This window comes from Taudactylus pleione, unplaced genomic scaffold (assembly GCF_031769625.1).
Source record: "Taudactylus pleione unplaced genomic scaffold, aTauple2 ptg002162l, whole genome shotgun sequence".
NCBI lineage: Eukaryota > Metazoa > Chordata > Amphibia > Anura > Myobatrachidae > Taudactylus > Taudactylus pleione.
In genome coordinates this window covers 44,316-67,069 of record NW_028286556.1, presented here as the reverse complement: position 1 = coordinate 67,069, position 22,754 = coordinate 44,316, and the positions used below count along the sequence as shown (strand labels likewise).

The following is a 22,754-nucleotide window of genomic DNA, read 5'->3' as shown; positions in this document are numbered from 1 at the left end:
ACATTACACTTACACCGCCATCACACACTTATTTAGCGTTCCCGCTAGGCTGTTTTAGCGGGGCGTGGCGCCCTGCCCTCCTTCTGGAGGGCAAAAAGCACCCTGCACTCCATGAGGAGGGCAAAAAGCGCCCTGGCCTCACAGCCTGCGGGAGCCGTTCTCACCCGTGGGACGCAGTGTCCCGCGGGTGGAGAAACATGCGGTGACCTGGTCACCGCCGGAGAATAGACGCCGGGCGCATGCGCCCGGCATCTCTTCTCCCTGTCTGCAGGGCTTGGGGGCTGCACGGCGTGTCCGTAAGTGCCGGGCACGCCCCCAAGAGTGACGAAAAGGGGACGCGTCTTATAGACACGCCCCCTTTTCCGATGACCACGCCCCCTTCTCTGTCTCGCACGCGCATGCCCTTTCTAGCTCCGGCGCCCTGCCTCCTGCCGAAGCTAGAGGGAACACCATTATTATTACACTTACATCGCCATCACACACTTCTTATTACACTTACACCGCCATCACACACTTCTTATTACACTTACACCGCCATCACACACTTATTATTACACTTACATCGCATCACACACTTCTTATTTCACTTACACCGCCATCACACACTTCTTATTACACTTACACCGCCATCACACACTTATTACACTTACACCGCCATCACACACTCATTATTACACTTACACCGCCATCACACACTCATTATTACACTTACACCGCCATCACACACTTATTATTACACTTATACCGCCATCACACACTTATTATTACACTTACACCGCCATCACACACTTATTATTACACTTACACCGCTTCATCACACACTTACACCGCCATCACACACTTATTATTACACTTACACCGCCATCACAAACTTATTACACTTACACCGTCATCACACACTTCTTATTACACTTACACGGCCATCACACACTTATTATTACACTTACACCGCCATCACACACTCATTATTACACCGACACCGCCATCACACACTTACACCGCCATCACACACTTATACCGCCATCACACACTTATTATTACACTTACACCGCCATCACACACTTATTACACTTACACCGCCATCACACACTCATTATTACACTTACACCGCCATCACACACTTCTCATTACACTTACACCGCCATCACACACTTATTATTACACTTACACCGCCATCACACACTCATTATTACACTTACACCACCATCACACACTTATTACACTTACACCGCCATCACACACTCATTATTACACTTACACCGCCATCACACACTTATTATTACACCTACACCGCCATCACACATTTATTATTACACCGACACCGCCATCACACACTTATTATTACACCGACACCGCCCCATCACACACTTATTATTACACCGACACCGCCCCATCACACACTTCTTATTACACCGACACCGCCATCACACACTTCTTATTACACCGACACCGCCATCACACGCTTCTTATTACTTACACCTCCATCACAGACTTCTTATTACACTGACACCGCCATCACACACTTCTTATTACAATTACACCTCCATCACAGACTTCTTATTACACTGACACCACCATCACACACTTCTTATTACACCGACACCGCCATCACACTTATTACACTTACACCACCATCACACACTTATTATTACACTAACACCGCCATCACACACTTATTATTACACTTACACCGCCATCACACACTCATTATTACACTTACACCGCCATCACACACTTATTACACTTACACCGCCCCATCACACACTTATATTACACTTACACCGCCACATCAGACACTTATTATTACATGTACACCGTCGTATCACACTTATTATTACACGTACACTGCCATCACACACTTATATTACACTTACACCGCCATCACACACTTATATTACACTTACACCGCCATCACACACTTATTATTACACTTACACCGCCATCACACACTTATATTACACTTACACCGCCATCACACACTTATATTACATTTACACCGCCACATCAGACACTTATTATTACATGTACACCGCCCCATCACACACTTATATTACACTTACACATCAGACACTTATTATTACACTTACACCGCCCCATCACACACTTATTATTACATGTACACCGCCCCATCACACACTTATTATTACATGTACACCGCCCCATCACACACTTATATTACACTTACACCGCCCCATCAGACACTTATTATTACACTTACACCGCCACATCAGACACTTATTATTACATGTACACCGCCCCATCACACACTTATATTACACTTACACCGCCCCATCAGACACTTATTATTACACTTACACCGCCCCATCAGACACTTATTATTACATGTACACCGCCCCATCAGACACTTATTATTACATGTACACCGCCCCATCAGACACTTATTATTACATGTACACCGTCGTATCACACTTATTATTACACGTACACTGCCATCACACACTTATTATTACACTTACACTGCCACATCAGTCACTTATTATTACACTTACACCGCCACATTAGACACTTATTATTACATGTACACCGTCGTATCACACTTATAATTACACCTATACCACCATCACACACTTACACTAAGAAGCTCACTTACCTGACAATAGACACACTTACACAGAGATCACACACTTAGGGTCGTAGTCAATTGCCGGCTAAAAGTTTTTGGCGATGACGTCATTTCGCCTGTCGGGAAACTTTCCGCCGTATTCAATTGCAAAGACTTTTCGCCGCTACAAAAAGTCTGTGCCTTGTAACCAGCGGAAAAGATTCGCCTCTGATAGGAGGTGGAAAAAATTGCAGAATTGGGGGTTTGGGGTGCAAAGTTGCAGTAACACACCTGCAGCCTTGGGAATGTCCCCCAAAGGTAAACTGCGTCAAAAAATGTACTTAAGATCACCCCAAAAAAGTACTTTCGTTTTGGGGGCAAATAAAAAAACCACAGTTGGGGGACAAAGTTAAAAACTAGCTAAATAGACTCCAGGGGGTCCCAGAAGTATACCCAAGCTGTTTTTTTGATTGCAGGTGTTTGCTGAAGGTGCGTTTTTTTAAAACATCACTTTAGCGATTTATAACCATGCTTGCACCCATTTGCAGGTACCCCTAATTTGCTGAGACTACTTATTTTTGCCCAAAAAAACCTGTAAAATACAATTATTCACAACTTGTGCAAATTCTCTAATTAGCAGAAATTGAGAACATTTAAGCACCCCAAATACTTTCAGCAGGGCTATTCGGTGGTATCCATAGTGATCCCCCCTATCAGTGCATCTTTTGGGGGGTGTCAGGTTAATTTCCCAAATCTGACAGCACTTTTCGCCTATTTGAGTTTCTTCGGGACGCGTTCTTGCGTAATTTTCCAATTGAATAGGGCGAAAAGTGGGGACGAGCGCAATACTTTCCCGGGGGCAAAACTAGCGATGACGGCGGAAACTACACCATGCAAAAAAACTGTGACTTTTCGCCGGCAATTGAATACCGCCCTTACACAGAGATCACACACTTACACCATCATTCCCTCTCGTCTCTCTGTCCTGTCACCGTCATTCCCTCTCCTCTCTCTCTGTCACCAATATTCCCTCTCCTCTCTCTCTGTCCTGTCATTCCCTCTCCTCTCTCTCTGTCCAGTCACCATCATTCCCTCTCCTCGCTCTCTGTCACCATCATTCCCTCTCCTCTCTCTGTCCTGTCACCGTCATTCCCTCTCCTCTCTCTCTGTCCTGTCACCATCATTCCCTCTCCTCTCTCTCTGTCCTGTCACCATCATTCCCTCTCCTCTCTCTGTCCTGTCACCGTCATTCCCTCTCCTCTCTCTGTCCTGTCACCGTCATTCCCTCTCCTCTCTCTCTGTCCTGTCACCATCATTCCCTCTCCTCTCTCTCTGTCCTGTCACCATCATTCCCTCTCCTCTCTCTCTGTCACCATCATTCCCTCTCCTCTCTCTCTGTCCTGTCACCGACATTCCCTCTCCTCTCTCTCTGTCCTGTCACCATCATTCCCTCTCCTCTCTCTCTGTCCTGTCACCATCATTCCCTCTCCTCTCTCTCTGTCCTGTCATTATCATTCCCTCTCCTCTCTCTCTCTGTCCTGTTACCGTCATTCCCTCTCCTCTATCTCTGTCCTGTCACCGTCATTCCCTCTCCTCTCTCTCAGTCCTGTCACCGTCATTCCCTCTCGTCTCTCTCTCTGTCACCATCATTCCCTCTCCTCTCTCTCTGTCCTGTCACCGTCATTCCCCCTCTCTCTCTGTCCTGTCACCGTCATTCCCTCTCCTCTCTCTCTGTCCTGTCACCATCATTCCCTCTCCTCTCTCTCTGTCACCATCATTCCCTCTCCTCTCTCTCTGTCCTGTCACAGTCATTCCCTCTCCTCTGTCTGTCATGTCACCATCATTCCCTCTCCTCTCTCTCTGTCCTGTCACCATCATTCCCTCTCCTCTCTCTGTCCTGTCACCATCATTCCCTCTCCTCTCTCTCTGTCCTGTCACCATCATTCCCTCTCCACTCTCTCTGTCCTGTCACCGTCATTCCCTCTCCTCTCTCTCTGTCCTGTCACCATCATTCCCTCTCCTCTCTCTCTGTCCTGTCACAATCATTCCCTCTCCTCTCTCTCTGTCCTGTCACCATCATTCCCTCTCCTCTCTCTCTGTCCTGTCACCGTCATTCCCTCTCCTCTCTCCTGTCACCATCATTCCCTCTCCTCTCTCTGTCCTGTCACCGTCATTCCCTCTCCTCTCTCTCTGTCCTGTCACCGTCATTCCCTCTCCTCTCTCTCTGTCACCAATATTCCCTCTCCTCTCTCTCTGTCCTGTCACCGTCATTCCCTCTCCTCTCTCTGTCCTGTCACCATCATTCCCTCTCCTCTCTCTGTCCTGTCACCATCATTCCCTCTCCTCTCTCTGTCCTGTCACCGTCATTCCCTCTCCTCTCTCTCTGTCACCAATATTCCCTCTCCTCTCTCTCTGTCCTGTCATTCCCTCTCCTCTCTCTCTGTCCAGTCACCATCATTCCCTCTCCTCGCTCTCTGTCACCATCATTCCCTCTCCTCTCTCTGTCCTGTCACCGTCATTCCCTCTCCTCTCTCTCTGTCCTGTCACCATCATTCCCTCTCCTCTCTCTCTGTCCTGTCACCATCATTCCCTCTCCTCTCTCTGTCCTGTCACCGTCATTCCCTCTCCTCTCTCTGTCCTGTCACCGTCATTCCCTCTCCTCTCTCTCTGTCCTGTCACCATCATTCCCTCTCCTCTCTCTCTGTCCTGTCACCATCATTCCCTCTCCTCTCTCTCTGTCACCATCATTCCCTCTCCTCTCTCTCTGTCCTGTCACCGACATTCCCTCTCCTCTCTCTCTGTCCTGTCACCATCATTCCCTCTCCTCTCTCTCTGTCCTGTCACCATCATTCCCTCTCCTCTCTCTCTGTCCTGTCATTATCATTCCCTCTCCTCTCTCTCTCTGTCCTGTTACCGTCATTCCCTCTCCTCTATCTCTGTCCTGTCACCGTCATTCCCTCTCCTCTCTCTCAGTCCTGTCACCGTCATTCCCTCTCGTCTCTCTCTCTGTCACCATCATTCCCTCTCCTCTCTCTCTGTCCTGTCACCGTCATTCCCTCTCCTCTCTCTCTGTCCTGTCACCATCATTCCCTCTCCTCTCTCTCTGTCACCATCATTCCCTCTCCTCTCTCTCTGTCCTGTCACAGTCATTCCCTCTCCTCTGTCTGTCATGTCACCATCATTCCCTCTCCTCTCTCTCTGTCCTGTCACCATCATTCCCTCTCCTCTCTCTGTCCTGTCACCATCATTCCCTCTCCTCTCTCTCTGTCCTGTCACCATCATTCCCTCTCCACTCTCTCTGTCCTGTCACCGTCATTCCCTCTCCTCTCTCTCTGTCCTGTCACCATCATTCCCTCTCCTCTCTCTCTGTCCTGTCACAATCATTCCCTCTCCTCTCTCTCTGTCCTGTCACCATCATTCCCTCTCCTCTCTCTCTGTCCTGTCACCGTCATTCCCTCTCCTCTCTCCTGTCACCATCATTCCCTCTCCTCTCTCTGTCCTGTCACCGTCATTCCCTCTCCTCTCTCTCTGTCCTGTCACCGTCATTCCCTCTCCTCTCTCTCTGTCACCAATATTCCCTCTCCTCTCTCTCTGTCCTGTCACCGTCATTCCCTCTCCTCTCTCTGTCCTGTCACCATCATTCCCTCTCCTCTCTCTGTCCTGTCACCATCATTCCCTCTCCTCTCTCTGTCCTGTCACCGTCATTCCCTCTCCTCTCTCTCTCTCCTGTCACCGTCATTCCCTCTCCTCTCTCTCTGTCCTGTCACCATCATTCCCTCTCCTCTCTCTCTGTCCTGTCACCGTCATTCCCTCTCCTCTCTCCTGTCACCATCATTCCCTCTCCTCTCTCTGTCCTGTCACCGTCATTCCCTCTCCTCTCTCTCTGTCCTGTCACCGTCATTCCCTCTCCTCTCTCTCTGTCACCACCATTCACTCTCCTCTCTCTCTGTCCTGTCACCATCATTCCCTCTCCTCTCTCTGGTCTGTCACCATCATTCCCTCTCCTCTCTCTCTGTCCTGTCACCATCATTCCCTCTCCTCTCTCTCTGTCTTGTCACCATCATTCCCTCTCCTCTCTCTCTGTCCTGTCACCATCATTCCCTCTCTTCTCTCTGTCCTGTCACCATCATTCCCTCTCCTCTCACTCTGTCTTGTCACCGTCATTCCCTCTCCTCTCTCTCTGTACTGTCACCATCATTCCCTCTCATCTTTCTCTGTCCTGTCACCATCATTCCCTCTCCTCTCTCTGTCCTGTCACCATCATTCCCTCTCCTCTCTCTCTGTCCTGTCACCATCATTCCCTCTCCTCTCTCTCTGTCCTGTCACCATAATTCCCTCTCCTCTCTCTCTGTCCTGTCACCATCATTCCCTCTCCTCTCTCCCTGTCCTGTCACCACCATTCCCTCTCCTCTCTGTCAGTCCTGTCACCGTCATTCCCTCTCGTCTCTCTCTGTCACCATCATTCCCTCTCCTCTCTCTCTGTCCTGTCACCGACATTCCCTCTCCTCTCTCTCTGTCCTGTCACCATCATTCCCTCTCCTCTCTCTCTGTCACCATCATTCCCTCTCCTCTCTCTCTGTCCTGTCACCGTCATTCCCTCTCCTCTGTCTGTCATGTCACCATCATTCCCTCTCCTCTCTCTCTGTCCTGTCACCATCATTCCCTTTCCTCTCTCTCTGTCCTGTCACCGCCATTCCCTCTCCACTCTCTCTGTCCTGTCACCGTCATTCCCTCTCCTCTCTCTCTGTCCTGTCACCATCATTCCCTCTCCTCTCTCTCTGTCCTGTCACAATCATTCCCTCTCCTCTCTCTCTGTCCTGTCACCATCATTCCCTCTCCTCTCTCTCTGTCCTGTCACCATCATTCCCTCTCCTCTCTCTCTGTCCTGTCACCGTCATTCCCTCTCCTCTCTCCTGTCACCATCATTCCCTCTCCTCTCTCTCTGTCCTGTCACCGTCATTCCCTCTCCTCTCTCTGTCCTGTCACCATCATTCCCTCTCCTCTCTCTGTCCTGTCACCATCATTCCCTCTAGTCTCTCTGTCCTGTCACCGTCATTCCCTCTCCTCTCTCTCTCTCCTGTCACCGTCATTCCCTCTCCTCTCTCTCTGTCCTGTCACCATCATTCCCTCTCCTCTCTCTCTGTCCTGTCACCGTCATTCCCTCTCCTCTCTCCTGTCACCATCATTCCCTCTCCTCTCTCTCTGTCCTGTCACCATCTTTCCCTCTCCTCTCTCTGTCCTGTCACCATCATTCCCTCTCCTCTCTCTCTGTCTTGTCACCGTCATTCCCTCTCCTCTCTCTCTGTACTGTCACCATCATTCCCTCTCATCTCTCTCTGTCCTGTCACCATCATTCCCTCTCCTCTCTCTGTCCTGTCACCATCATTCCCTCTCCTCTCTCTCTGTCCTGTCACCATCATTCCCTCTCCTCTCTCTCTGTCCTGTCACCATCATTCCCTCTCCTCTCTCTCTGTACTGTCACCACCATTCCCTCTCCTCTCTCTCTGTCCTGTCACCGTCATTCCCTCTCCTCTCTCTGTCCTGTCACCATCATTCCCTCTCCTCTCTCTGTCCAGTCACCATCATTCCCTCTCCTCTCTCTGTCCTGTCACCATCATTCCCTCTCCTCTCTCTCTGTCCTGTCACCGTCATTCCCTCTCCTCTCTCTCTGTCCTGTCACCGTCATTCCCTCTCCTCTCTCTCTCTCCTGTCACCGTCATTCCCTCTCCTCTCTCTCTGTCCTGTCATCCTCATTCCCTCTCCTCTCTCTCTGTCCTGTCACCGTCATTCCCTCTCCTCTCTCCTGTCACCATCATTCCCTCTCCTCTCTCTCTGTCCTGTCACCATCATTCCCTCTCCTCTCTCTGTCCTGTCACCATCATTCCCTCTCCTCTCTCTCTGTCTTGTCACCGTCATTCCCTCTCCTCTCTCTCTGTACTGTCACCATCATTCCCTCTCATCTCTCTCTGTCCTGTCACCATCATTCCCTCTCCTCTCTCTGTCCTGTCACCATCATTCCCTCTCCTCTCTCTCTGTCCTGTCACCATCATTCCCTCTCCTCTCTCTCTGTCCTGTCACCATCATTCCCTCTCCTCTCTCTCTGTACTGTCACCACCATTCCCTCTCCTCTCTCTCTGTCCTGTCACCGTCATTCCCTCTCCTCTCTCTGTCCTGTCACCATCATTCCCTCTCCTCTCTCTGTCCAGTCACCATCATTCCCTCTCCTCTCTCTGTCCTGTCACCATCATTCCCTCTCCTCTCTCTCTGTCCTGTCACCATCATTCCCTCTCCTCTCTCTCTGTCCTGTCACCATCATTCCCTCTCCTCTCTCTCTCTGTCCTGTTACCGTCATTCCCTCTCCTCTATCTCTGTCCTGTCACCATCATTCCCTCTCCTCTCTCTCAGTCCTGTCACCGTCATTCCCTCTCGTCTCTCTCTCTGTCACCATCATTCCCTGTCCTCTCTCTCTGTCCTGTCACCGTCATTCCCTCTCCTCTCTCTCTGTCCTGTCACCGTCATTCCCTCTCCTCTCTCTCTGTCCTGTCACCATCATTCCCTCTCGTCTCTCTCAGTCCTGTCACCGTCATTCCCTCTCGTCTCTCTCTCTGTCACCGTCATTCCCTCTCCTCTCTCTCTGTCCTGTCACCGTCATTCCCTCTCCTCTCTCTCTGTCCTGTCACCATCATTCCCTCTCCTCTCTCTCTGTCACCATCATTCCCTCTCCTCTCTCTCTGTCCTGTCACCGTCATTCCCTCTCCTCTGTCTGTCATGTCACCATCATTCCCTCTCCTCTCTCTCTGTCCTGTCACCATCATTCCCTCTCCTCTCTCTGTCCTATCACCATCATTCCCTCTCCTCTCTCTCTGTCCTGTCACCGTCATTCCCTCTCCACTCTCTCTGTCCTGTCACCGTCATTCCCTCTCCTCTCTCTCTGTCCTGTCACCATCATTCCCTCTCCTCTCTCTCTGTCCTGTCACAATCATTCCCTCTCAACTCTCTCTGTCCTGTCACCATCATTCCCTCTCCTCTCTCTCTGTCCTGTCACCGTCATTCCCTCTCCTCTCTCCTGTCACCATCATTCCCTCTCCTCTCTCTGTCCTGTCACCGTCATTCCCTCTCCTCTCTCTCTGTCCTGTCACCGTCATTCCCTCTACTCTCTCTCTGTCACCACCATTCCCTCTCCTCTCTCTCTGTCCTGTCACCGTCATTCCCTCTCCTCTCTCTGTCCTGTCACCATCATTCCCTCTCCTCTCTCTGTCCTGTCACCATCATTCCCTCTCCTCTCTCTGTCCTGTCACCGTCATTCCCTCTCCTCTCTCTCTCTCCTGTCACCGTCATTCCCTCTCCTCTCTCTCTGTCCTGTCACCATCATTCCCTCTCCTCTCTCTCTGTCCTGTCACCGTCATTCCCTCTCCTCTCTCCTGTCACCATCATTCCCTCTCCTCTCTCTGTCCTGTCACCGTCATTCCCTCTCCTCTCTCTCTGTCCTGTCACCGTCATTCCCTCTCCTCTCTCTCTGTCACCACCATTCCCTCTCCTCTCTCTCTGTCCTGTCACCGTCATTCCCTCTCCTCTCTCTGTCCAGTCACCATCATTCCCTCTCCTCTCTCTGTCCTGTCACCATCATTCCCTCTCCTCTCTCTGTCCTGTCACCATCATTCCTTCTCCTCTCTCTCTGTCCTGTCACCATCATTCCCTCTCCTCTCTCTCTGTCTTGTCACCATCATTCCCTCTCCTCTCTCTGTCCTGTCACCGTCATTCCCTCTCCTCTCTCTCTGTCCTGTCACCATCATTCCCTCTCCTCTCTCTCTGTCCTGTCACCATCATTCCCTCTCCTCTCTCTCTATCCTGTCACCATCATTCCCTCTCCTCTCTCTCTGTCCTGTCACCATCATTCCCTCTCCTCTCTCTCTGTCCTGTCACCGTCATTCCCTCTCCTCTCTCTCTGTCCTGTCACCGTCATTCCCTCTCCTCTCTCTCTGTCCTGTCACCGTCATTCCCTCTCCTCTCTCTCTGTCCTGTCACCATCATTCCCTCTCCTCTCTCTCTGTCCTGTCACCATCATTCCCTCTCCTCTCTCTCTGTGCTGTCACCGTCATTCCCTCTCCTCTCTCTCTGTCCTGTCGCCGTCATTCCCTCTCCTCTCTCTCTGTACTGTCGCCGTCATTCCCTCTCCTCTCTCTCTGTCCTGTCATTATCATTCCCTCTCCTCTCTCTCTGTCCTGTCACCGTCATTCCCTCTCCTCTCTCTCTGTCCTGTCACCGTCATTCCCTCTCCTCTCTCTGTCCTGTCACCATCATTCACTCTCCTCTCTCTCTGTCCTGTCACCATCATTCCCTCTCCTCTCTCTCTGTCCTGTCACCGTCATTCCCTCTCCTCTCTCTGTCCTGTCATTATCATTCCCTCTCCTCTCTCTCTGTCCTGTCACCGTCATTCCCTCTCCTCTCTCTCTGTCCTGTCACCATCATTCCCTCTCCTCTCTCTCTGTCCTGTCACCATCATTCCCTCTCCTCTCTCTCTATCCTGTCACCATCATTCCCTCTCCTCTCTCTCTGTCCTGTCACCATCATTCCCTCTCCTCTCTCTCTGTGCTGTCACCGTCATTCCCTCTCCTCTCTCTGTCCTGTCGCCGTCATTCCCTCTCCTCTCTCTCTGTACTGTCACCATCATTCCCTCTCCTCTCTCTCTGTCCTGTCATTATCATTCCCTCGCCTCTCTCTCTGTCCTGTCACCGTCATTCCCTCTCCTCTCTCTCTGTCCTGTCACCATCATTCCCTCTCCTCTCTCTGTCCTGTCACCATCATTCCCTCTCCTCTCTCTCTGTCCTGTCACCATCATTCCCTCTCCTCTCTCTCTGTCCTGTCACCGTCATTCCCTCTCCTCTCTCTGTCCTGTCAGCATCATTCCCTCTCCTCTCTCTCTGTGCTGTCACCGTCATTCCCTCTCCTCTCTCTCTGTCCTGTCGCCGTCATTCCCTCTCCTCTCTCTCTGTCCTGTCACCATCATTCCCTCTCCTCTCTCTCTGTCCTGTCATTATCATTCCCTCTCCTCTCTCTCTGTGCTGTCACCGTCATTCCCTCTCCTCTCTCCTGTCGCCGTCATTCCCTCTCCTCTCTCTCTGTACTGTCACCATCATTCCCTCTCCTCTCTCTCTGTCCTGTCATTATCATTCCCTCTCCTCTCTCTCTGTCCTGTCACCGTCATTCCCTCTCCTCTCTCTCTGTCCTGTCACCGTCATTCCCTCTCCTCTCTCTGTCCTGTCACCATCATTCACTCTCCTCTCTCTCTGTCCTGTCACCATCATTCCCTCTCCTCTCTCTCTGTCCTGTCACCGTCATTCCCTCTCCTCTCTCTGTCCTGTCATTATCATTCCCTCTCCTCTCTCTCTGTCCTGTCACCGTCATTCCCTCTCCTCTCTCTCTGTCCTGTCACCATCATTCCCTCTCCTCTCTCTCTGTCCTGTCACCATCATTCCCTCTCCTCTCTCTCTATCCTGTCACCATCATTCCCTCTCCTCTCTCTCTGTCCTGTCACCATCATTCCCTCTCCTCTCTCTCTGTGCTGTCACCGTCATTCCCTCTCCTCTCTCTGTCCTGTCGCCGTCATTCCCTCTCCTCTCTCTCTGTACTGTCACCATTATTCCCTCTCCTCTCTCTCTGTCCTGTCATTATCATTCCCTCTCCTCTCTCTCTGTCCTGTCACCGTCATTCCCTCTCCTCTCTCTCTGTCCTGTCACCATCATTCCCTCTCCTCTCTCTGTCCTGTCACCATCATTCCCTCTCCTCTCTCTCTGTCCTGTCACCATCATTCCCTCTCCTCTCTCTCTGTCCGGTCACCGTCATTCCCTCTCCTCTCTCTGTCCTGTCAGCATCATTCCCTCTCCTCTCTCTCTGTGCTGTCACCGTCATTCCCTCTCCTCTCTCTCTGTCCTGTCGCCGTCATTCCCTCTCCTCTCTCTCTGTCCTGTCACCATCATTCCCTCTCCTCTCTCTCTGTCCTGTCATTATCATTCCCTCTCCTCTCTCTCTGTGCTGTCACCGTCATTCCCTCTCCTCTCTCCTGTCGCCGTCATTCCCTCTCCTCTCTCTCTGTACTGTCACCATCATTCCCTCTCCTCTCTCTCTGTCCTGTCATTATCATTCCCTCTCCTCTCTCTCTGTCCTGTCACCGTCATTCCCTCTCCTCTCTCTCTGTCCTGTCACCATCATTCCCTCTCCTCTCTCTGTCCTGTCACCATCATTCCCTCTCCTCTCTCTCTGTCCTGTCACCATCATTCCCTCTCCTCTCTCTCTGTCCTGTCACCGTCATTCCCTCTCCTCTCTCTGTCCTGTCATTATCATTCCCTCTCCTCTCTCTCTGTCCTGTCACCGTCATTCCCTCTCCTCTCTCTCTGTCCTGTCACCATCTTTCCCTCTCCTCTCTCTCTGTCCTGTCACCATCATTCCCTCTCCTCTCTCTCTATCCTGTCACCATCATTCCCTCTCCTCTCTCTCTGTCCTGTCACCATCATTCCCTCTCCTCTCTCTCTGTGCTGTCACCGTCATTCCCTCTCCTCTCTCTCTGTCCTGTCGCCGTCATTCCCTCTCCTCTCTCTCTGTACTGTCACCATCATTCCCTCTCCTCTCTCTCTGTCCAGTCATTATCATTCCCTCTCCTCTCTCTCTGTCCTGTCACCGTCATTCCCTCTCCTCTCTCTCTGTCCTGTCACCATCATTCCCTCTCCTCTCTCTGTCCTGTCACCATCATTCCCTCTCCTCTCTCTCTGTCCTGTCACCATCATTCCCTCTCCTCTCTCTCTGTCCTGTCACCGTCATTCCCTCTCCTCTCTCTCTGTCCTGTCACCATCATTCCCTCTCCTCTCTCTCTGTCCTGTCACCGTCATTCCCTCTCCTCTCTCTCTGTCCTGTCACCATCATTCCCTCTCCTCTCTCTCTGTCCTGTCACCATCATTCCCTCTCCTCTCTCTCTGTCCTGTCACCTTCATTCCCTCTCCTCTCTCTCTGTCCTGTCACCATCATTCCCTCTCCTCTCTCTCTGTCCTGTCACCGTCATTCCCTCTCCTCTCTCTCTGTCATGTCACCGTCATTCCCTCTCCTCTCTCTCTGTCCTGTCACCATCATTCCCTCTCCTCTCTCTCTGTCCTGTCACCATCATTCCCTCTCCTCTCTCTCTGTCCTGTCACCATCATTCCCTCTCCTCTCTCTCTGTCCTGTCACCATCATTCCCTCTCCTCTCTCTCTGTCCTGTCACCGTCATTCCCTCTCCTCTCTCTCTGTCCAGTCATTATCATTCCCTCTCCTCTCTCTCTGTCCTGTCACCGTCATTCCCTCTCCTCTCTCTCTGTCCTGTCACCATCATTCCCTCTCCTCTCTCTCTGTCCTGTCACCATCATTCCCTCTCCTCTCTCTCTGTCCTGTCACCATCATTCCCTCTCCTCTCTCTCTGTCCTGTCACCGTCATTCCCTCTCCTCTCTCTCTGTCCTGTCACCATCATTCCCTCTCCTCTCTCCCTGTCCTGTCACCATCATTCCCTCTCCTCTCTCTCTGTCCTGTCACCATCATTCCCTCTCCTCTCTCTCTGTGCTGTCACCATCATTCCCTCTCCTCTCTCTCTGTCCTGTCATTCCCTCTCCTCTCTCTCTGTCCTGTCACCATCATTCCCTCTCCTCTCTCTGTCCTGTCATTATCATTCCCTCTCCTCTCTCTCTGTCCTGTCACCATCATTCCCTCTCCTCTCTCTCTGTCCTGTCACCATCATTCCCTCTCCTCTCTCTCCTGTCACCGTCATTCCCTCTCCTCTCTCTCTGTCCTGTCACCATCATTCCCTCTCCTCTCTCTGTCCTGTCACCATCATTCCCTCTCCTCTCTCTCTGTCCTGTCACCATCATTCCCTATCCTCTCTCTGTCCTGTCACCGTCATTCCCTCTCCTCTCTCTCTATCCTGTCACCATCATTCCCTCTCCTCTCTCTCTGTCCAGTCATTATCATTCCCTCTCCTCTCTCTCTGTCCTGTCACCGTCATTCCCTCTCCTCTCTCTCTGTCCTGTCACCATCATTCCCTCTCCTCTCTCTCTGTCCTGTCACCGTCATTCCCTCTCGTCTCTCTCTCTGTCACCATCATTCCCTCTCCTCTCTCTCTGTCCTGTCACCATCATTCCCTCTCCTCTCTCTCTGTCCTGTCACCATCATTCCCTCTCCTCTCTATCTGTCCTGTCACCATCATTCCCTCTCCTCTCTCTCTGTGCTGTCACCATCATTCCCTCTCCTCTCTCTCTGTGCTGTCACCATCATTCCCTCTCCTCTCTCTCTATCCTGTCACCATCATTCCCTCTCCTCTCTCTCTGTCCTGTCACCATCATTCCCTCTCCTCTCTCTCTGTGCTGTCACCGTCATTCCCTCTCCTCTCTCTCTGTCCTGTCGCCGTCATTCCCTCTCCTCTCTCTCTGTACTCACCATCATTCCCTCTCCTCTCTCTCTGTCCAGTCATTATCATTCCCTCTCCTCTCTCTCTGTCCTGTCACCGTCATTCCCTCTCCTCTCTCTCTGTCCTGTCACCATCATTCCCTCTCCTCTCTCTGTCCTGTCACCATCATTCCCTCTCCTCTCTCTCTGTCCTGTCACCATCATTCCCTCTCCTCTCTCTCTGTCCTGTCACCGTCATTCCCTCTCCTCTCTCTCTGTCCTGTCACCATCATTCCCTCTCCTCTCTCTCTGTCCTGTCACCGTCATTCCCTCTCCTCTCTCTCTGTCCTGTCACCATCATTCCCTCTCCTCTCTCTCTGTCCTGTCACCATCATTCCCTCTCCTCTCTCTCTGTCCTGTCACCTTCATTCCCTCTCCTCTCTCTCTGTCCTGTCACCATCATTCCCTCTCCTCTCTCTCTGTCCTGTCACCGTCATTCCCTCTCCTCTCTCTCTGTCATGTCACCGTCATTCCCTCTCCTCTCTCTCTGTCCTGTCACCATCATTCCCTCTCCTCTCTCTCTGTCCTGTCACCATCATTCCCTCTCCTCTCTCTCTGTCTTGTCACCATCATTCCCTCTCCTCTCTCTCTGTCCTGTCACCATCATTCCCTCTCCTCTCTCTCTGTCCTGTCACCGTCATTCCCTCTCCTCTCTCTGTCCTGTCACCGTCATTCCCTCTCCTCTCTCTGTCCTGTCACCATCATTCCCTCTCCTCTCTCTCTGTCCTGTCACCATCATTCCCTCTCCTCTCTCTGTCCTGTCATTATCATTCCCTCTCCTCTCTCTCTGTCCTGTCACCATCATTCCCTCTCCTCTCTCTGTCCTGTCACCATCATTCCCTCTCCTCTCTCTGTCCTGTCACCATCATTCCCTCTCCTCTCTCTGTCCTGTCACCATCATTCCCTCTCCTCTCTCTCTGTCCTGTCACCGTCATTCCCTCTCCTCTCTCTCTGTCCTGTCACCGTCATTCCCTCTCCTCTCTCTCTGTACTGTCACCGTCATTCCCTCTCCTCTCTCTGTCCTGTCACCGTCATTCCCTCTCCTCTCTCTGTCCTGTCACCGTCATTCTCTCTCCTCTCTCTCTGTCCTGTCACCATCATTCCCTCTCCTCTCTCTGTCCTGTCACCATCATTCCCTCTCCTCTCTCTCTGTCCTGTCACCATCATTCCCTCTCCTCTCTCTGTCCTGTCACCATCATTCCCTCTCCTCTCTCTCTGTCCTGTCACCATCATTCCCTCTCCTCTCTCTCTGTCCTGTCACCATCATTCCCTCTCCTCTCTCTCTCTGTCCTGTCACCATCATTCCCTCTCCTCTCTCTCTGTCCTGTCACCATCATTCCCTCTCCTCTCTCTCTGTCCTGTCACCATCATTCCCTCTCCTCTCTCTCTGTCCTGTCACCGTCATTCCCTCTCCTCTCTCTCTGTCCTGTCACCGTCATTCCCTCTCCTCTCTCTCTGTGCTGTCGCCGTCATTCCCTCTCCTCTCTCTCTGTCCTGTCACCATCATTCCCTCTCCTCTCTCTCTGTCCTGTCACCATCATTCCCTCTCCTCTCTCTCCTGTCACCGTCATTCCCTCTCCTCTCTCTCTGTCCTGTCACCATCATTCCCTCTCCTCTCTCTGTCCTGTCATTATCATTCCCTCTCCTCTCTCTCTGTCCTGTCACCATCATTCCCTCTCCTCTCTCTCTGTCCTGTCACCATCATTCCCTCTCCTCTCTCTCTGTCCTGTCACCATCATTCCCTCTCCTCTCTCTCTGTCCTGTCACCATCATTCCCTCTCCTCTCTCTCTGTCCTGTCACCGTCATTCCCTCTCCTCTCTCTCTGTCCTGTCACCATCATTCCCTCTCCTCTCTCCCTGTCCTGTCACCATCATTCCCTCTCCTCTCTCTCTGTCCTGTCACCATCATTCCCTCTCCTCTCTCTCTGTGCTGTCACCATCATTCCCTCTCCTCTCTCTCTGTCCTGTCATTCCCTCTCCTCTCTCTCTGTCCTGTCACCATCATTCCCTCTCCTCTCTCTGTCCTGTCATTATCATTCCCTCTCCTCTCTCTCTGTCCTGTCACCATCATTCCCTCTCCTCTCTCTCTGTCCTGTCACCATCATTCCCTCTCCTCTCTCTCCTGTCACCGTCATTCCCTCTCCTCTCTCTCTGTCCTGTCACCATCATTCCCTCTCCTCTCTCTGTCCTGTCACCATCATTCCCTCTCCTCTCTCTCTGTCCTGTCACCATCATTCCCTATCCTCTCTCTGTCCTGTCACCGTCATTCCCTCTCCTCTCTCTCTATCCTGTCACCATCATTCCCTCTCCTCTCTCTCTGTCCAGTCATTATCATTCCCTCTCCTCTCTCTCTGTCCTGTCACCGTCATTCCCTCTCCTCTCTCTCTGTCCTGTCACCATCATTCCCTCTCCTCTCTCTCTGTCCTGTCACCGTCATTCCCTCTCGTCTCTCTCTCTGTCACCATCATTCCCTCTCCTCTCTCTCTGTCCTGTCACCATCATTCCCTCTCCTCTCTCTCTGTCCTGTCACCATCATTCCCTCTCCTCTCTATCTGTCCTGTCACCATCATTCCCTCTCCTCTCTCTCTGTGCTGTCACCATCATTCCTCTCCTCTCTCTCTGTCCTGTCATTCCCTCTCCTCTCTCTCTGTCCTGTCACCATCATTCCCTCTCCTCTCTCTCTGTCCTGTCACCATCATTCCCTCTCCTCTCTCTGTCCTGTCACCATCATTCCCTCTCCTCTCTCTCTGTCCTGTCACCATCATTCCCTATCCTCTCTCTGTCCTGTCACCATCATTCCCTCTCCTCTCTCTCTGTCCTGTCACCATCATTCCCTATCCTCTCTCTCTCTGTCCTGTCACCATCATTCCCTCTCCTCTCTCTCCTGTCACCGTCATTCCCTCTCCTCTCTCTCTGTCCTGTCACCATCATTCCCTCTCCTCTCTCTCTGTCCTGTCACCATCATTCCCTCTCCTCTCTCTCCTGTCACCATCATTCCCTCTCCTATCTCTCTGTCCTGTCACCATCATTCCCTCTCCTCTCTCTCCTGTCACCATCATTCCCTCTCCTCTCTCTCTGTCCTGTCACCATCATTCCCTCTCCTCTCTCTCTGTCCTGTCACCATCATTCCCTCTCCTCTCTCTCTGTCCTGTCACCATCATTCCCTCTCCTCTCTCTCTGTCCTGTCACCATCATTCCCTCTCCTCTCTCTCTGTCCTGTCACCGTCATTCCCTCTCCTCTCTCTCTGTCCTGTCACCGTCATTCCCTCTCCTCTCTCTCTGTGCTGTCGCCGTCATTCCCTCTCCTCTCTCTCTGTCCTGTCACCATCATTCCCTCTCCTCTCTCTCTGTCCTGTCACCATCATTCCCTCTCCTCTCTCTCCTGTCACCGTCATTCCCTCTCCTCTCTCTCTGTCCTGTCACCATCATTCCCTCTCCTCTCTCTGTCCTGTCATTATCATTCCCTCTCCTCTCTCTCTGTCCTGTCACCATCATTCCCTCTCCTCTCTCTCTGTCCTGTCACCATCATTCCCTCTCCTCTCTCTCTGTCCTGTCACCATCATTCCCTCTCCTCTCTCTCTGTCCTGTCACCATCATTCCCTCTCCTCTCTCTCTGTCCTGTCACCATCATTCCCTATCCTCTCTCTCTCTGTCCTGTCACCATCATTCCCTCTCCTCTCTCTCCTGTCACCATCATTCCCTCTCCTCTCTCTCTGTCCTGTCACCATCATTCCCTCTCCTCTCTCTCTGTGCTGTCACCATCATTCCCTCTCCTCTCTCTCTGTCCTGTCATTCCCTCTCCTCTCTCTCTGTCCTGTCACCATCATTCCCTCTCCTCTCTCTGTCCTGTCATTATCATTCCCTCTCCTCTCTCTCTGTCCTGTCACCATCATTCCCTCTCCTCTCTCTCTGTCCTGTCACCATCATTCCCTCTCCTCTCTCTCCTGTCACCGTCATTCCCTCTCCTCTCTCTCTGTCCTGTCACCATCATTCCCTCTCCTCTCTCTGTCCTGTCACCATCATTCCCTCTCCTCTCTCTCTGTCCTGTCACCATCATTCCCTATCCTCTCTCTGTCCTGTCACCGTCATTCCCTCTCCTCTCTCTCTATCCTGTCACCATCATTCCCTCTCCTCTCTCTCTGTCCAGTCATTATCATTCCTCTCCTCTCTCTCTGTCCTGTCACCGTCATTCCCTCTCCTCTCTCTCTGTCCTGTCACCATCATTCCCTCTCCTCTCTCTCTGTCCTGTCACCGTCATTCCCTCTCGTCTCTCTCTCTGTCACCATCTTTCCCTCTCCTCTCTCTCTGTCCTGTCACCATCATTCCCTCTCCTCTCTCTCTGTCCTGTCACCATCATTCCCTCTCCTCTCTATCTGTCCTGTCACCATCATTCCCTCTCCTCTCTCTCTGTGCTGTCACCATCATTCCCTCTCCTCTCTCTCTGTCCTGTCATTCCCTCTCCTCTCTCTCTGTCCTGTCACCATCATTCCCTCTCCTCTCTCTCTGTCCTGTCACCATCATTCTCTCTCCTCTCTCTGTCCTGTCACCATCATTCCCTCTCCTCTCTCTCTGTCCTGTCACCATCATTCCCTATCCTCTCTCTGTCCTGTCACCATCATTCCCTCTCCTCTCTCTCTGTCCTGTCACCATCATTCCCTCTCCTCTCTCTCTCTGTCCTGTCACCATCGTTCCCTCTCCTCTCTCTCCTGTCACCATCATTCCCTCTCCTCTCTCTCTGTCCTGTCACCATCATTCCCTCTCCTCTCTCTCTGTCCTGTCACCATCATTCCCTCTCCTCTCTCTCTGTCTTGTCACCATCATTCCCTCTCCTCTCTCTCTGTCCTGTCACCATCATTCCCTCTCCTCTCTCTCTGTCCTGTCACCGTCATTCCCTCTCCTCTCTCTGTCCTGTTACCATCATTCCCTCTCCTCTCTCTCTGTCCTGTCACCATCATTCCCTCTCCTCTCTCTGTCCTGTCATTATCATTCCCTCTCCTCTCTCTCTGTCCTGTCACCATCATTCCCTCTCCTCTCTCTCTGTCCTGTCACCATCATTCCCTCTCCTCTCTCTCCTGTCACCGTCATTCCCTCTCCTCTCTCTCTGTCCTGTCACCATCATTCCCTCTCCTCTCTCTGTCCTGTCACCATCATTCCCTCTCCTCTCTCTCTGTCCTGTCACCATCATTCCCTATCCTCTCTCTGTCCTGTCACCGTCACTCCCTCTCCTCTCTCTCTATCCTGTCACCATCATTCCCTCTCCTCTCTCTCTGTCCAGTCATTATCATTCCCTCTCCTCTCTCTCTGTCCTGTCACCGTCATTCCCTCTCCTCTCTCTCTGTCCTGTCACCATCATTCCCTCTCCTCTCTCTCTGTCCTGTCACCGTCATTCCCTCTCGTCTCTCTCTCTGTCACCATCATTCCCTCTCCTCTCTCTCTGTCCTGTCACCATCATTCCCTCTCCTCTCTCTCTGTCCTGTCACCATCATTCCCTCTCCTCTCTATCTGTCCTGTCACCATCATTCCCTCTCCTCTCTCTCTGTGCTGTCACCATCATTCCCTCTCCTCTCTCTCTGTCCTGTCATTCCCTCTCCTCTCTCTCTGTCCTGTCACCATCATTCCCTCTCCTCTCTCTCTGTCCTGTCACCATCATTCCCTCTCCTCTCTCTGTCCTGTCACCATCATTCCCTCTCCTCTCTCTCTGTCCTGTCACCATCATTCCCTATCCTCTCTCTGTCCTGTCACCATCATTCCCTCTCCTCTCTCTCTGTCCTGTCACCATCATTCCCTCTCCTCTCTCTCTCTGTCCTGTCACCATCATTCCCTCTCCTCTCTCTCCTGTCACCATCATTCCCTCTCCTCTCTCTCTGTCCTGTCACCATCATTCCCTCTCCTCTCTCTCTGTCTTGTCACCATCATTCCCTCTCCTCTCTCTCTGTCCTGTCACCATCATTCCCTCTCCTCTCTCTCTGTCCTGTCACCATCATTCCCTCTCCTCTCTCTCTGTCTTGTCACCATCATTCCCTCTCCTCTCTCTCTGTCCTGTCACCATCATTCCCTCTCCTCTCTCTCTGTCCTGTCACCGTCATTCCCTCTCCTCTCTCTGTCCTGTTACCATCATTCCCTCTCCTCTCTCTCTGTCCTGTCACCATCATTCCCTCTCCTCTCTCTGTCCTGTCATTATCATTCCCTCTCCTCTCTCTCTGTCCTGTCACCATCATTCCCTCTCCTCTCTCTCTGTCCTGTCACCATCATTCCCTCTCCTCTCTCTCCTGTCACCATCTTTCCCTCTCCTCTCTCTCTGTCCTGTCACCATCATTCCCTCTCCTCTCTCTCTGTCCTGTCACCATCATTCCCTCTCCTCTCTCTCTGTCCTGTCACCATCATTCCCTCTCCTCTCTCTCTTGTCACCATCATTCCCTCTCCTCTCTGTCCTGTCACCATCATTCCCTCTCCTCTCTCTCTGTCTTGTCACCATCATTCCCTCTCCTCTCTCTCTGTCCTGTCGCCATCATTCCCTCTCCTCTCTCTCTGTCTTGTCACCATCATTCCCTCTCCTCTCTCTCTGTCCTGTCACCGTCATTCCCTCTCCTCTCTCTCTGTCCTGTCACCGTCATTCCCTCTCCTCTCTCTGTCCAGTCACCATCATTCCCTCTCCTCTCTCTGTCCTGTTACCATCATTCCCTCTCCTCTCTCTCTGTCCTGTCACCATCATTCCCTCTCCTCTCTCTCTGTCCTGTCACCATCATTCCCTCTCCTCTCTCTGTCCTGTCATTATCATTCCCTCTCCTCTCTCTCTGTCCTGTCACCATCATTCCCTCTCCTCTCTCTCCTGTCACCATCTTTCCCTCTCCTCTCTCTCTGTCCTGTCACCATCATTCCCTCTCCTCTCTCTCTGTCTTGTCACCATCATTCCCTCTCCTCTCTCTCTGTCCTGTCACCATCATTCCCTCTCCTCTCTCTCTGTCCTGTCACCATCATTCCCTCTCCTCTCTCTGTCCTGTCATTATCATTCCCTCTCCTCTCTCTCTGTCCTGTCACCATCATTCCCTCTCCTCTCTCTCCTGTCACCATCATTCCCTCTCCTCTCTCTCTGTCCTGTCACCATCATTCCCTCTCCTCTCTCTCTGTCTTGTCACCATCATTCCCTCTCCTCTCTCTCTGTCTTGTCACCATCATTCCCTCTCCTCTCTCTCTGTCCTGTCACCATCATTCCCTCTCCTCTCTCTCTGTCCTGTCACCATCATTCCCTCTCCTCTCTCTGTCCTGTCATTATCATTCCCTCTCCTCTCTCTCTGTCCTGTCACCATCATTCCCTCTCCTCTCTCTCCTGTCACCATCATTCCCTCTCCTCTCTCTCTGTCCTGTCACCATCATTCCCTCTCCTCTCTCTGTCCTGTCACCATCATTCCCTCTCCTCTCTCTCTGTCCTGTCACCATCATTCCCTCTCCTCTCTCTCTGTCCTGTCACCATCATTCCCTCTCCTCTCTCTCTGTCCTGTCACCATCATTCCCTCTCCTCTCTCTCTGTCCTGTCACCATCATTCCCTCTCCTCTCTCTCTGTCACCATCATTCCCTCTCCTCTCTCTCTGTCCTGTCACCGTCATTCCCTCTCCTCTCTCTCTGTCCTGTCACCATCATTCCCTCTCCTCTCTCTCTGTCCTGTCACCATCATTCCCTCTCCTCTCTCTCTGTCCCTCCCCCATTAGAGAATGATATAATAGACATTC

The 22,754-nt window shown here is 51.8% G+C and overlaps 1 protein-coding gene across 2 annotated transcripts in view; it reads right to left on the bottom strand.

The window, feature by feature from the left end:
* Nucleotides 1-22,754, bottom strand: part of RNF40 (ring finger protein 40) — a 109,867-nt gene that overhangs the window by 86,727 nt on the left and 386 nt on the right. The window lies entirely within an intron of this gene.